The sequence below is a fragment of the Rhagoletis pomonella genome, unplaced genomic scaffold, assembly GCF_013731165.1.
Source record: "Rhagoletis pomonella isolate Grant_MI unplaced genomic scaffold, Rhpom_1.0 Rhpom_scaffold_00001, whole genome shotgun sequence".
NCBI lineage: Eukaryota > Metazoa > Arthropoda > Insecta > Diptera > Tephritidae > Rhagoletis > Rhagoletis pomonella.
In genome coordinates, this window is record NW_023458555.1 from 115,468,609 (window position 1) to 115,480,321 (window position 11,713).

Sequence of the window (11,713 nt, forward strand, 5' to 3'; positions counted from 1 at the left end):
TTAGGAAAATGGGGGTGGCACCGCCCACTCAACTTGTAGATACATTATGAAAATATTTAGTTTCAGAACAAGTCAACGTGGTTAAATTTAAATAAATAATCAACAAATGTGACAATAACAGAAATTGTTGTGTCTCGCTGTATACATAAATACATCGATACATGTTCAATAAATTTCATTAATTATTAAGTTCCTGTATTGAGTGCTTTCTCGTAGATACTTAAACAAAGCTAAGTAGTTGTGACCATTTAAAATGCTTATGACTTTAGCCAAAGCTAAAACTTTTTCACCAAAAAAATTCATATGTATGTTTTTATAGATGGGGCATATGTAATGTGACCAACCCTACTTCTTTCGGAAGTACAGTACTTATTTTTTAGCTCTTGAACCTCGTACTTCGAAGTACATTCAAATGTAATTCTTTGCCGTATTTTGGACTTCTCCGATCTGCTGGACGATCGTCACATTACCTGGGCGATAAATTCGTTTAAGCCCTTCAAGTCACCGGGGGCCGATGGCATCATACCTGCGCACCTGCAAAGGCTTGGAGGGTAGTCAGTGTTGCGCTCACCCCGAAGGCCAGAAAATACTCTCATGTTTCCCCTAGAGATTTAAGGCCTATCAGTCTGTCATCGCTTTTGCTAAACACGCCAGAGAAACTGTACATAAGAGACGCGATTCCTCGTGACTGTCTTTCAAGAGCTCAACATTCTTATTGTAAGAAAACCTCGGTAGATACCGCCCTGCACACAATGCGAATGTGGTTACAGGAAGCCTTCATGCATAAAGATTATGCATGAGGGGCCTTTCTAGATATCGAGGGGGCCTTCAACAATGCCACTCCAGAAGAAATAGTCAAGTCTATTCATAATCTGGGGGTTGAAACCAACCTAATAAGGCTTATTTACAGCTAACTTCGTGACAGAACTATCGCGGCGGAGTGGGGAGCGCCTGCACTACGAAAGATGGTGTTCTCTCTCTCTCTCTGCTCTGGATTGCGGTTGTAAATGACCTGCTAGAGGAACTGGAAAAAGTGCGCTGTCGGGTGATCGCCTATGTAGATTATGTGGAACTTTTGGTTAAGGGACGATTTCTAGACACCCTCTTTGATCTGGCCCAAGGTTACCTGTACCAGGTAGCTAAGTGGGCGATCAACGGCAAGACAGAACTGGTTTTGTTTGACAAGAAGTACAAGATACCCGTTGTGGCCCTTCCCTCGAGTAGGGGGTTAGTCTGTGGCTCTCAGACAGGGTCAATTGCTTAGGCTTGATCCTGGATAGTAAACCGTCGTGGAAGCCTAACATTGAGGAAGGTAGGGAAGCTATTTATAAAGGATGAGGCCTGTTGACAAAAATAACTAATTAGCTCTATGAAACCAGATTTAATAATAATAATAATAGATTGGCGCTTACACATATGTTAGTGTTTGGCCGAGCTTCTCCTCCGGTTTGTGGCGTGCGCCTTGATGTTGTCACACAAAGCGGAGGGACCTACAGTTTTACGCCGACTCCGAACGGCGATTGTATTTTTATGAGAAGCTGTTTTTCATGGCAGAAATACACTCGGAGGTTTGCCATTGCCTGCCGAGGGACGACCGCTGTTAAGAAAAAACCTTTTTTTTCTATATTTTTTGCGATGTTGCTTTGACCAGGGTTTGAACCCAGGTGCTGCGGAGTGGAAGCGCGCACTGCTTACCACTACACCACAGCGGCCGACAGATTTAAGCCTATCTTTTTTCACGGAGCCCTTGCCTGGTGGAACTCACTAGAAAAGGCTAACCTTGTAAAACAACAGACAGAATAGTCGCAGCATGAACTGCTATCGGGCTCAGGGAAACCGAGTGGTAACACTCTGGGGTTCTTAGGGGATTTGGCTTCGCCCTGAACAGCGCTTCCGAAATAGCTTCCAGAAGCTTCTTTTCTACCTACATTCTCTCAAGAGGTTTCTTCTTCCGAAAACTCTCCACCAAAACTATGTTCAGGCTTTCCGGTGGAAATAGCTGCCATCAAGGAAGTGGTAGACTCACTCCTAAAGGGTGCGATGGTGCTCTCGAAATCGGTAAAATAATATCTCACTTCTCTATTAATCGCTTCGGAGTACTTCTTACTAAGGCTAGGTTATGTGAAATCACAGGAAACTGCGTGGCTGATGACCTGGCGTCGGAAAGGCACCCTGAAAACGTTATGCCCAGATAAGAAGTAGCCGGGGACGCCTCTGTCCTCCTGCGGTACACTCTTGGATGGTTGAGCCTAGTATTAGCTCGGAGAGCGCGTACTTCGTTTTCGCGATATTGAAATGCCTAATAAAATGGACAAAAGAAAGCAATGCTCCTTTTGTGATATAAAAGGGGAAAATAAGACGTTTGTTTGCAACAGCAAGTTATTATAGGGCACTTTAAAACACTTTTTGCAGCGCAAGACACGGTGGCCCATCGTTACCTCTTAAAGGTGCCGAAAAACACGTTACCTCCCAAGGGCTAGTGATGAGGGCTCTAACAGGCCATTGTGCGATTAGTATTCACGCGGTAAGACTAGGAATTTCAACTGATCCTTTTGGTATCAGCAGTCAAGAGGATGGTGAGGTGGAATAACCTCCACACTTCCTTTTAGGCTATCAAACCTTCGGAAGGCAAAGAGGGAAGAATTTTGGCTCGCACTTCTTAACTAACACTGAGCTCTCAGGGATCGAAATTAGTCGCTTTAGAAATTTGGTAATCGGCTCGCGGCGTTTCTCTTAATTGTCCAAGTGTGTCCCTTGCCTAGGGCAACCACTTGAACCTAACCCAACCTCACCTGTACTTCTTTGAGCTATGCAATAGTTGGTCACATTAGGCATATACCAATAAAGTGATAGATACGCTCCACTTCCCCCAAATTACAAACTGGGTAAATTTCCGAAGAAACGTTTTTAAAAGGTCTTGCGGCGAGGTTAAGGAGACCCGCTCTAGCGCGGAAAATCAAACTTGAGATAATGGAGCATGCTGTTAATGAAAAACATATTTTTGTAGATTTTCTAAAGGTCATTTAGAGGTCGCGACCTGTCGATTTAGGTCGGAAAAAACGATTTTGTAGATTTATGAGTTTTTGAATGACTATTTTTGATTCGATTTCAAAGATCGAATATGATCTGAGAAGAGGATATATAATATTTTAAAATGAAATATAATAATCTATTGCCGGACTTGGCTTGTTGGGATTTTTATGGGGTAAAATAAAATTTTTTTTTTTTAATTTTGACCATCGATAATTTCCACAATTTCAGCATATGTACCAGTATCTAAAATTACTTCTATTTTAAAATAAACTGACACCTCTTTTATTGCAATCGCATAAAAGTTGTCGAATTTAGGCGACTTTTCTTAAATACGGCCTTGAATATATATGTGTTTATCAGGGTTGTTGCGAATATTCTCATTGGCATTCGCAACCGCGTTCGCTTTCACATTTTTTACGAGTTAAACTTAGCCAAATATTTTTTTTTCCGAAATAAAAGTAATTTCCTGATAATGAACAAAGAGCTTATCCACATTAAACAAATATGATATCATATGAAAGAGGACTGAAATGTTATTTAACTGTTATTTTCTGTCCCTGGAATATTGTGAAAGTGCACTGATATAACGTATATCTGGCCAGTCAGAGAATAAAGGATTAAAAATGAATTACAAAAACAAAAAACGAAAAACGCTGATGACGTTGCAGGTTCTCCAAACTCAGAAACAACCAAAAGAATGAGAATGAAGAATTCTTTGGAAAACAACGGTGTTTAAAGAACGACCTTGCCATGATAGTAGATTGTGAAGATGAAAGTCAGGAGAATACATCCCAAATTTGCAGCCCCGATGCAATTCTCATAAAGGAATTATTGCACCGCAATGAAAAAAAAAAATAGTATAACTCAAAGTTCTCTCAACTGGTACAGCGTCAATCGAAAAGAATTTACAATTTTGTCAAATTTCAAGTTTTTCAAGTTTATTTAGTGGCGCAGGTTTTACGATACTTTAAGAAACAGGCTGTAACCCGAAAAGGCAACAACATTACTTTTTAATAAAAAGTTTTTATTAAATACAATGTTCAAAATTTTAAATTCAAGTACGAAAAAAAAAATTATTAAAAATTAATAACCTTAACAATTTTTTATTTACCTAACTCACCTAATTCACTCACCTAAATTATTTATTAAAAATACTTGACATCCGCATTCGCATCCGCATACGCGGATGTTAGCTTTTAAATATTCGCATCCGCATTCGCATCCGCGGATGTCTAAAATTCCACATTCGCAACATCCCTGGTGTGTATGCACCTGACTTTAAGATTTTTTGAGCAGTGTGACTAAGGAATTCATTAATATTTATTTAAAACTAGCATACCCGGCGAACTTCGTCCAGCTCAAAATTAATTTTTTTATTCAAACATTTGGTCCAACGTTTTCGCCAGCAGTTCACGTTCACGTTTGGTTTTGTGGACGACACAAGGCATATCCTCCATTGCCGTCTTAAATAACCTCACGAAAGCGTTATACCGGGAAGAAGTCCTTGCGGCTCGATAGTGAATCTTCCTTGAATCTGTATAATATAGTTGGTGGCAATTTCTAAACTGGTGAGTATCATTGATCCACATTCTGCCTTAGAGCCCGTGAAGCCGCAATGGTTCTGATGGTGATTCAACGGGAGTAATTTGATTTTGATCCCTGGTGCCTCCGAATCGACGATTTTTAGCAACAACTCTGCTCCAGCGCCACTAAAAATTATCATTAAAATCGAAAGAATAAGTCTTTTACATACTGACACTCTTCGGCATTTTTTCCCATACGAAAAAAACTATCACGCATTCGTTAAACAGAGAAAATTCGCAACATCATCAGTGAAAAAAATTCTCAAAAATCAACGATAACTTATAGCTATTTAAAACTTGCACTTTATGATACTGCAATTGCAAAATGAACTATATTTCTATAAAGAATTAACAAAAAAATTTATCATGAAAAAGAAAAAAAACACTGTATTCTGGGTGTATATATTTACAGATAGGTAAAAGTTTCAATATGTTTGGAAAGCGCCACGCTCCAAAATTTCTATACCAATTTCCAGGAAACTACCACAAATACTTTCAGAGATATACGGTATGAAAAATTCGATATGTATGGGTGATGCCACGCTCCCTTAATATATCGAAAGTCTGCAGTAGGTGTCCAAAATTTCAAAAAATACATACAGCCGTTCGCGAGATCACCTCTTATAAAAAGAAGGAGCTTCTATTTATATAATTAGTGTAAGTAACACAGGGCAACACCGTTTTTGATGCGGCAAATGTTGAAGCTGTTTTTGAAAGAAAAAGTTGAGCAAAGCGTTGCACATTTTAATTTTACTGTACATAGATTATTTGAAAAGTATGTGCCTAAACGCATGTGTGTTCCTGAAGAACAAACACAGTTATGGTTCACTAAAGAACTGAGAAACTTGAAAAACAGAAAGTCACGTTATTTTAGATTACACAAAAAAACCGGCTTACACTCATACTATGTAAAATACTCACTTTTGCGTCACAAGTTCTTTGAATTAAACAAAAAGTGTTATAAAGATTACTTGTGTAAAATCAAACGACGTATAATATATAACCCCAAATCATTTTATGATTTCGTAAACTCCAAGCGAAATGTACGTGGGTTTCCTTCCGCCATGAAGTATCAAAATACCGTCTCTGGTGATAATCAAACAATTTCTAACATGTTCGCTCAGTTTTTTAAATCCAATTATTCCACTAACTCCCAAGCATACTTTGACTATCCTTTTAAACTAAGTCCAATTAACTCAAGTCCTTAAAGCAGTCTTTTAGTTATGGTCCTGACCAGATCCCCACTTGTTTTCTCAGAAATTGTGCTGATTATCTCTATGAGCCGTTAACAGCCTTATTTAATTTGTCTCTTAAAGAGGGCGTTTTTCCAACTGTATGGAAGGAATCGTTCATAACCCCCTTACATAAAAGCGATAGCAGGTCTTCAGTGGAGAACTACCGGGGCATAGCTAAGCGCTCTGCAATTCCTAAATTATTTGAAGCAATTATAACAAATCGGTTGACGCATTCTATCACTTCAAGCATTTCATACAGTCAACATGGATTTTGCAAGGGCAAATCAACTTCTACAAATTTACTTGAATTAACATCCTATATCTCAAAAGCATTTAGTGAGAGCAAAACTGTTGATGTTATATATACTGATTTCAGTAAAGCATTTGACAAAGTGTGCCACTCGTTGCTCATCTATAAACTTGATCTTCTTGGTCTTCCACCTAATTTTCTACGTTGGATCCCTTCATACCTCTATGATAGATCACAAAGGGTATTGTTTAAAAATACTATCTCTGACGTCATTGATGTTACTTCAGGAGTCCCTCAGGGTAGCCACCTAGGCCCGATTCTGTTCTTGCTTTTTATAAACGATATTTCTACAGATATAAAATTCTCCAAAATTTTAATGTATGCAGATGATGTAAAACTTTATAAATCGTACGTTTCAATTGAAGAAAGGTCTTTGCTACAATCAGACTTAAACAGCATGGCTTACTGGTGTAAAGTAAATCTTATGCCTCTAAATCTTAAGAAATGTAAAGTAATGTGCTTCTCGCGAAGAGCTGTTCTGCCATTTTCTTATATAATAGGTAACCATAACCTGGAACAGGTATAAAATTTTGTGGACCTCGGTATCACAATGGATCCTAAGCTTAATTTTAATCTTCACATTAATGTGACAGTCAACAAGGCTAAAGGTGTACTTGCATTTGTGAAACGATGGTCAAAAGAGTTTAGTGACCCTTATATCACTAAAACCCTGTTTACTAATGTTGTTAGGCCGATTCTGGAATACGGCTCGGTGGTTTGGAATCCAAGGTATCAAATTTACTCAGACAAGATAGAATCAATTCAAAAACAATTCCTACTTTTTGCTTTAAGAAAGTTCCGATGGGATTCTCAATATAGTCTTCCACCTTATACGAGTCGCTTAAAACTTATTAACCTTCCTACACTTGCCAGTCGCAGGGAAATGCTTGGTATAATTTTTATGGTTAAATTACTGACAGGCTCAATTTCAAGTCCGTCTCTTCTGGCTGATGTAAGCTTTAATGTTCCCTCACGCGTATCAAGACACTTTTGTCCCATATTTCTGAAAGCTTGTAAAACCAATTTTGAATTGCACGACCCACTCCGTTGCTTATGCCAGGACTTTAACTCTCATTCCAGCACGTTTGATATATCACATCCGCTTTTCAGCATTAAGAAAGCGATACTCTCCTCTCTCAATAAGTGAATTATTGACATAAATACACAAAATCAGCTGATGAATTTAGTTCTGTAGCTGAACAGTTTTAGATCTCGACACTTAACAAACTCCTGCCCATCTTGACTCGGCACAAAAATTTAAAATATTGGTTCCGTACGTCATGCGGACTGCGCCCCTCGTGCGGATGGGCGGGAATGGAGGGTAAAAACCGTTGGGATTATTATTATTATTATTGATAGGTTTTTTTTTTGTGCTGATTAAGAATCCGTAAGTATAAGGTATCCATCAGCTCCAGATTTTGAGAAAAATGTGGTGAAAATGTCAAAAAATCGCGCTTTTTGCAATATCAGAGACGCTCTAGCAATGAAACAAAAGGTGATAGAACCTTCCACTTAGGCTTAAATTAAAGCTAGAACTACAGACAACCATCCCTGAAAGTACTACTCCTGCTCCTTGCCCTGATGGTCACCTATACTTATTTACTTATTATCGTCCAACAATAAAAAAAAAATACTGGATAATTATGCAATTGATAAAAAGGTGTAAAACTCAGTGTTAGCTGTTCAATAAATGACTATAGGTGACCTTAGGGTCAAGGTGCAGGAATGCTATTTTCAGTGATTGAAGTCAGAAGTCCAAGACTTAATTTAAGCCTAAGTGGAAGGTTCTATCACCTTTTGCTTAACTGCGGTAGGTACTCAAACCTCCCAAAATCAGTTATTCCTGTTCAACAAATGACTATAAGTGACCATCAACCAAGGGTGCAGGAATTTGCAAGTATAGTATTCGAGATCTTTAGCTTTAATCAAATCCTAAGTGGAAGGTTCTACCACATTTGTTTCTTTGCTAGAGCTTCTCAAATATTGAAAAAAAACGCGATTTTTTTATTTTGACCTCGTTTTTCTTAAAATCTGGAGCTGATGGAAACTTTATGCTTACGAATTCGTAATCAGCACACAAAAATTCGGCAAAAATAGCGTTAACATTTGCTTCTTCTGTTTTCCCATTTTTGTTGGCCTGTGTAATAAGTATTGTAAATAGCCATTACACGAATATTTGCGCCGCCGTCAAACACCTTTCGAACTGTACCGATTCTATTCTACGCATATCTATAATACAGGTATCGAATTTAAAGCAAATCGGACCATAAATAAGATTTTTTGGAATAGATCGGTATCTGGTCCACCTATCAGAAAAAATATCCTATGAATTTCACAATTATCCGAAATTTTCCAAGCTTTCGTCGAAAAAATTCAAATTTTTCTCGTTCTTCCGGATTTTTCCAGGTTTTCCACTTAGAATTTCCAATTTTTCCATTCGAATGACATTCCGAAGGAATTGCACACAAAATTCCATACAAAAAAAAATAATTTTCGATTTTTCCAATTTTCTGACTTTCCCGGATGATTCTCAAAATTTTCTTTCGCAAAAACCTTCTCCTGGCAATTACGAACAACTAAAAAAAAATTAGACAAATCGGCCCAATAGTTCTCCATTGATGAATTACTATAAATTTTTCACAGCATTTTTATATATATAGATTGATATATACAATCGCTTTTCAGCAAAGAAGTGGATTTTCAGGAAATTTTAGGAAAATGGCTTAGGCTTCTTAAGCGCCTTATTGAACATTTTTTAAATCGGACAAACCCCCGGGCTCCAACAACGTAACGGTAATTTCAAAAAATTCAAATATAGCTATATTTTAGGGGAAGTAGGTTTTGTCCGATTTCAAAAATATTCAAGAGAGAACTGGAGGAGGCTAAGCGAAATGTGTATACCCAATTTGATCGAGATGGGTCAAATAGTTTTTGAGATACGCATATATCATATAAGTGGGTCAGGAGTCCCTTGACGTAATAAAATCACAGGGAAGCAGCTCATAATGCGATGGGCCTGTACGTGAGGCGGCAGTAGGAAAAACTTCGTGGCCCTAACGATTTTTAATTAATTAATCCCAACGGTTTTTACCCCCCATTCCCGCCCAAACCACACGACGGGCGCAGTCCGCATGACGTACCGAACCTTTTTTTTTTTGGTAGTCGTGGAAACAGGAGTTTGTTAAGTGCCGAGATCTAAAATTATTCAGCTGCTGATCGGATGTGCTAAAGATAGTATTTCAATTATTGAAAGTGGAGATAATAGTTTTGTTTATAGTAAAAATCGTGTGCGATACGTCAAACGTGCTGGAATGACAGTAAAAATCTTGACATAAACCACGATATGATTCGTTTAGTTCAAAATTAGTTTTGCATGGCTCCAAAAATAGAGGTCGAAAGTGTCTTGACACTCGAGAGGGAATAATAAAATTTACTTTACTAAGAAGAGATCCATTGAAGAAGACTGGGCTGAAAGCCGATTAGGTCGAGTTTACGGATGAGTAACGACAGACATACTTTGTCAAAAGCTTTACTGAAATTGGTGTAGATTACGTCGGTATGAGCATTTTCTCTAACAGCATTTGAGACATAAGTTGTAAACTCCAATTATTTAGTGATAATAGATCTTCTTTTAGGAAACCCTTGTTGAGATTGTGAAATTGAAGAAGATATAGAATATGTCAGCTGGTTAACAATTATTGCTTCGAATAATTTGGGGATAGCGGAGAGCTTCGCTATGCCTCGATAGTTTTCTATAGAAGACCTGCTGCCGTTTTTGTGAAGTGGTATTATGAATGATTCCTTCAAAGCTGACGGAAAAACGCCATGTTTTAGTGACAAGTTGAATAGAGTTGTTAGAGGTTCACAGATATTCTCAGCGCAGTTTTTAAGGGAACAGGTCGGAATATGATCAAGTCCAGGCCTAAATGACGCTTTTAAGGTTTTTATATAGTGTAAAACTTCATCGGAAGAAATTACTGGAATAAAAGCTGAGTTAATCGTACAAAGTTCATACGGATAGTCTCCACTCGTAGAGGAGTCTACCCAATAATTCGACCCAAAGAACTGAGCAAACATGTTGGCAATAAGTTGGCTGTCGCTAGACACAGATTGCCATAGTGCATAGCGTACGGAAATCCATGTGCCTTATACCATGTTCTGACCGACAACGAAAACACTTTGAAAACGAGTTTTGGGATTCTGGGCTGAAGGCTGTTCACACCGGATGTTAGTGTTTTCGTTGACAATTCTTACATCCTCTGATAACAGTTTTGATACACAAAAACAAAACCAAAATGCTTTTCCCTCATTTTCTTTTCATAAGCAACCTCTTACTTTCATTCTTATTTTACTTTGGCCAGCCAATTAACAATAAATCCGAAATGGCGTATTAAAGATGATAAAATATGACTTCCACTTCGATGAGTAATCGGAAAAGGCTAGTGAAGACACCGATTGCAGTGAGTGAATCGTGAGTTTCCAAGTAGTTTTCAGCGAAAACTGGTTTTCGTTTGACAGATTTTACATGGAAGAAAACAAAAGTTTAAGGTCGAAAACCAGTTTTAGCAACGAAAACATGTTACCGATGTCGGTCAGAACATGGTATTACCCTTTGAATTTACGAAACCATAAAATGATGTAGGATTGTTAATTAAATTCTTTTTAATTTTACATAAATATGACATAACATTTCTTATTTAATGCCAAGTAGCTATGCCTGCAAAACCGAGTACTTTGTGTAATCACTCTGTAAGCCCGTTCTTTTATACAGTTTGAAAGAATGTGACTTTTTATTTTTCAAATTTTAAGCTCTTTAGTGAACCATAATTGTGTTGGTTCTTCATGAACAATATTATGCTTTGGTATATACTTTCGAAACAAATGGAAAACAATATCATTAAAGTGTTCAACGCTACGCCCGACGTAATCTCTATATATTGGCCAAGATAACTTTGAAAGTTCTTTGTTAATTTTTCTGAAATTAGCTTTCGCTAAAACATATCTAGTACTGGAACTATACAACTTATTATTATGTATTTCATTTATGACTTCGTAGCTTAACTCAGGAGCGGGATGGTATGCATCCAAAGTAACTGAGGACGCAAATGACGTCCTAACAAATCACGGCACCGTGTTAAATTTCGCGCGATAATCGCTCGTCTTGAATTCGGGTACTCGGACAAACGTCCGATACATATTATTGAGCAGGATTTAAGCGTGCTTCGGCAAGGCGCAATGTAGAATACTACAACCTGGTCAATAAAAAATTTACCCAATTAATAAATAAAATCATTATGACGCATGGAAATAGTGCGGACATAACAAGAGAGCTAAATAAAAAGAATAGGGTTCACGCCCTTAGAATATTCATTACAGAATTAAATGAACCATTGAGAAATATAATATTCTCATTAAACCCTCAGGACTTACCTGTTGCTTTAGCTAAAGCTCAGCAATGCGAATCGAATAATTAAAGAGCTCGGTTTGCTCAAAGTTTTGCTGATGAAAAAATCAAAGCAAAATCAATTTAATAAAGTTTTCAAGGCATACGC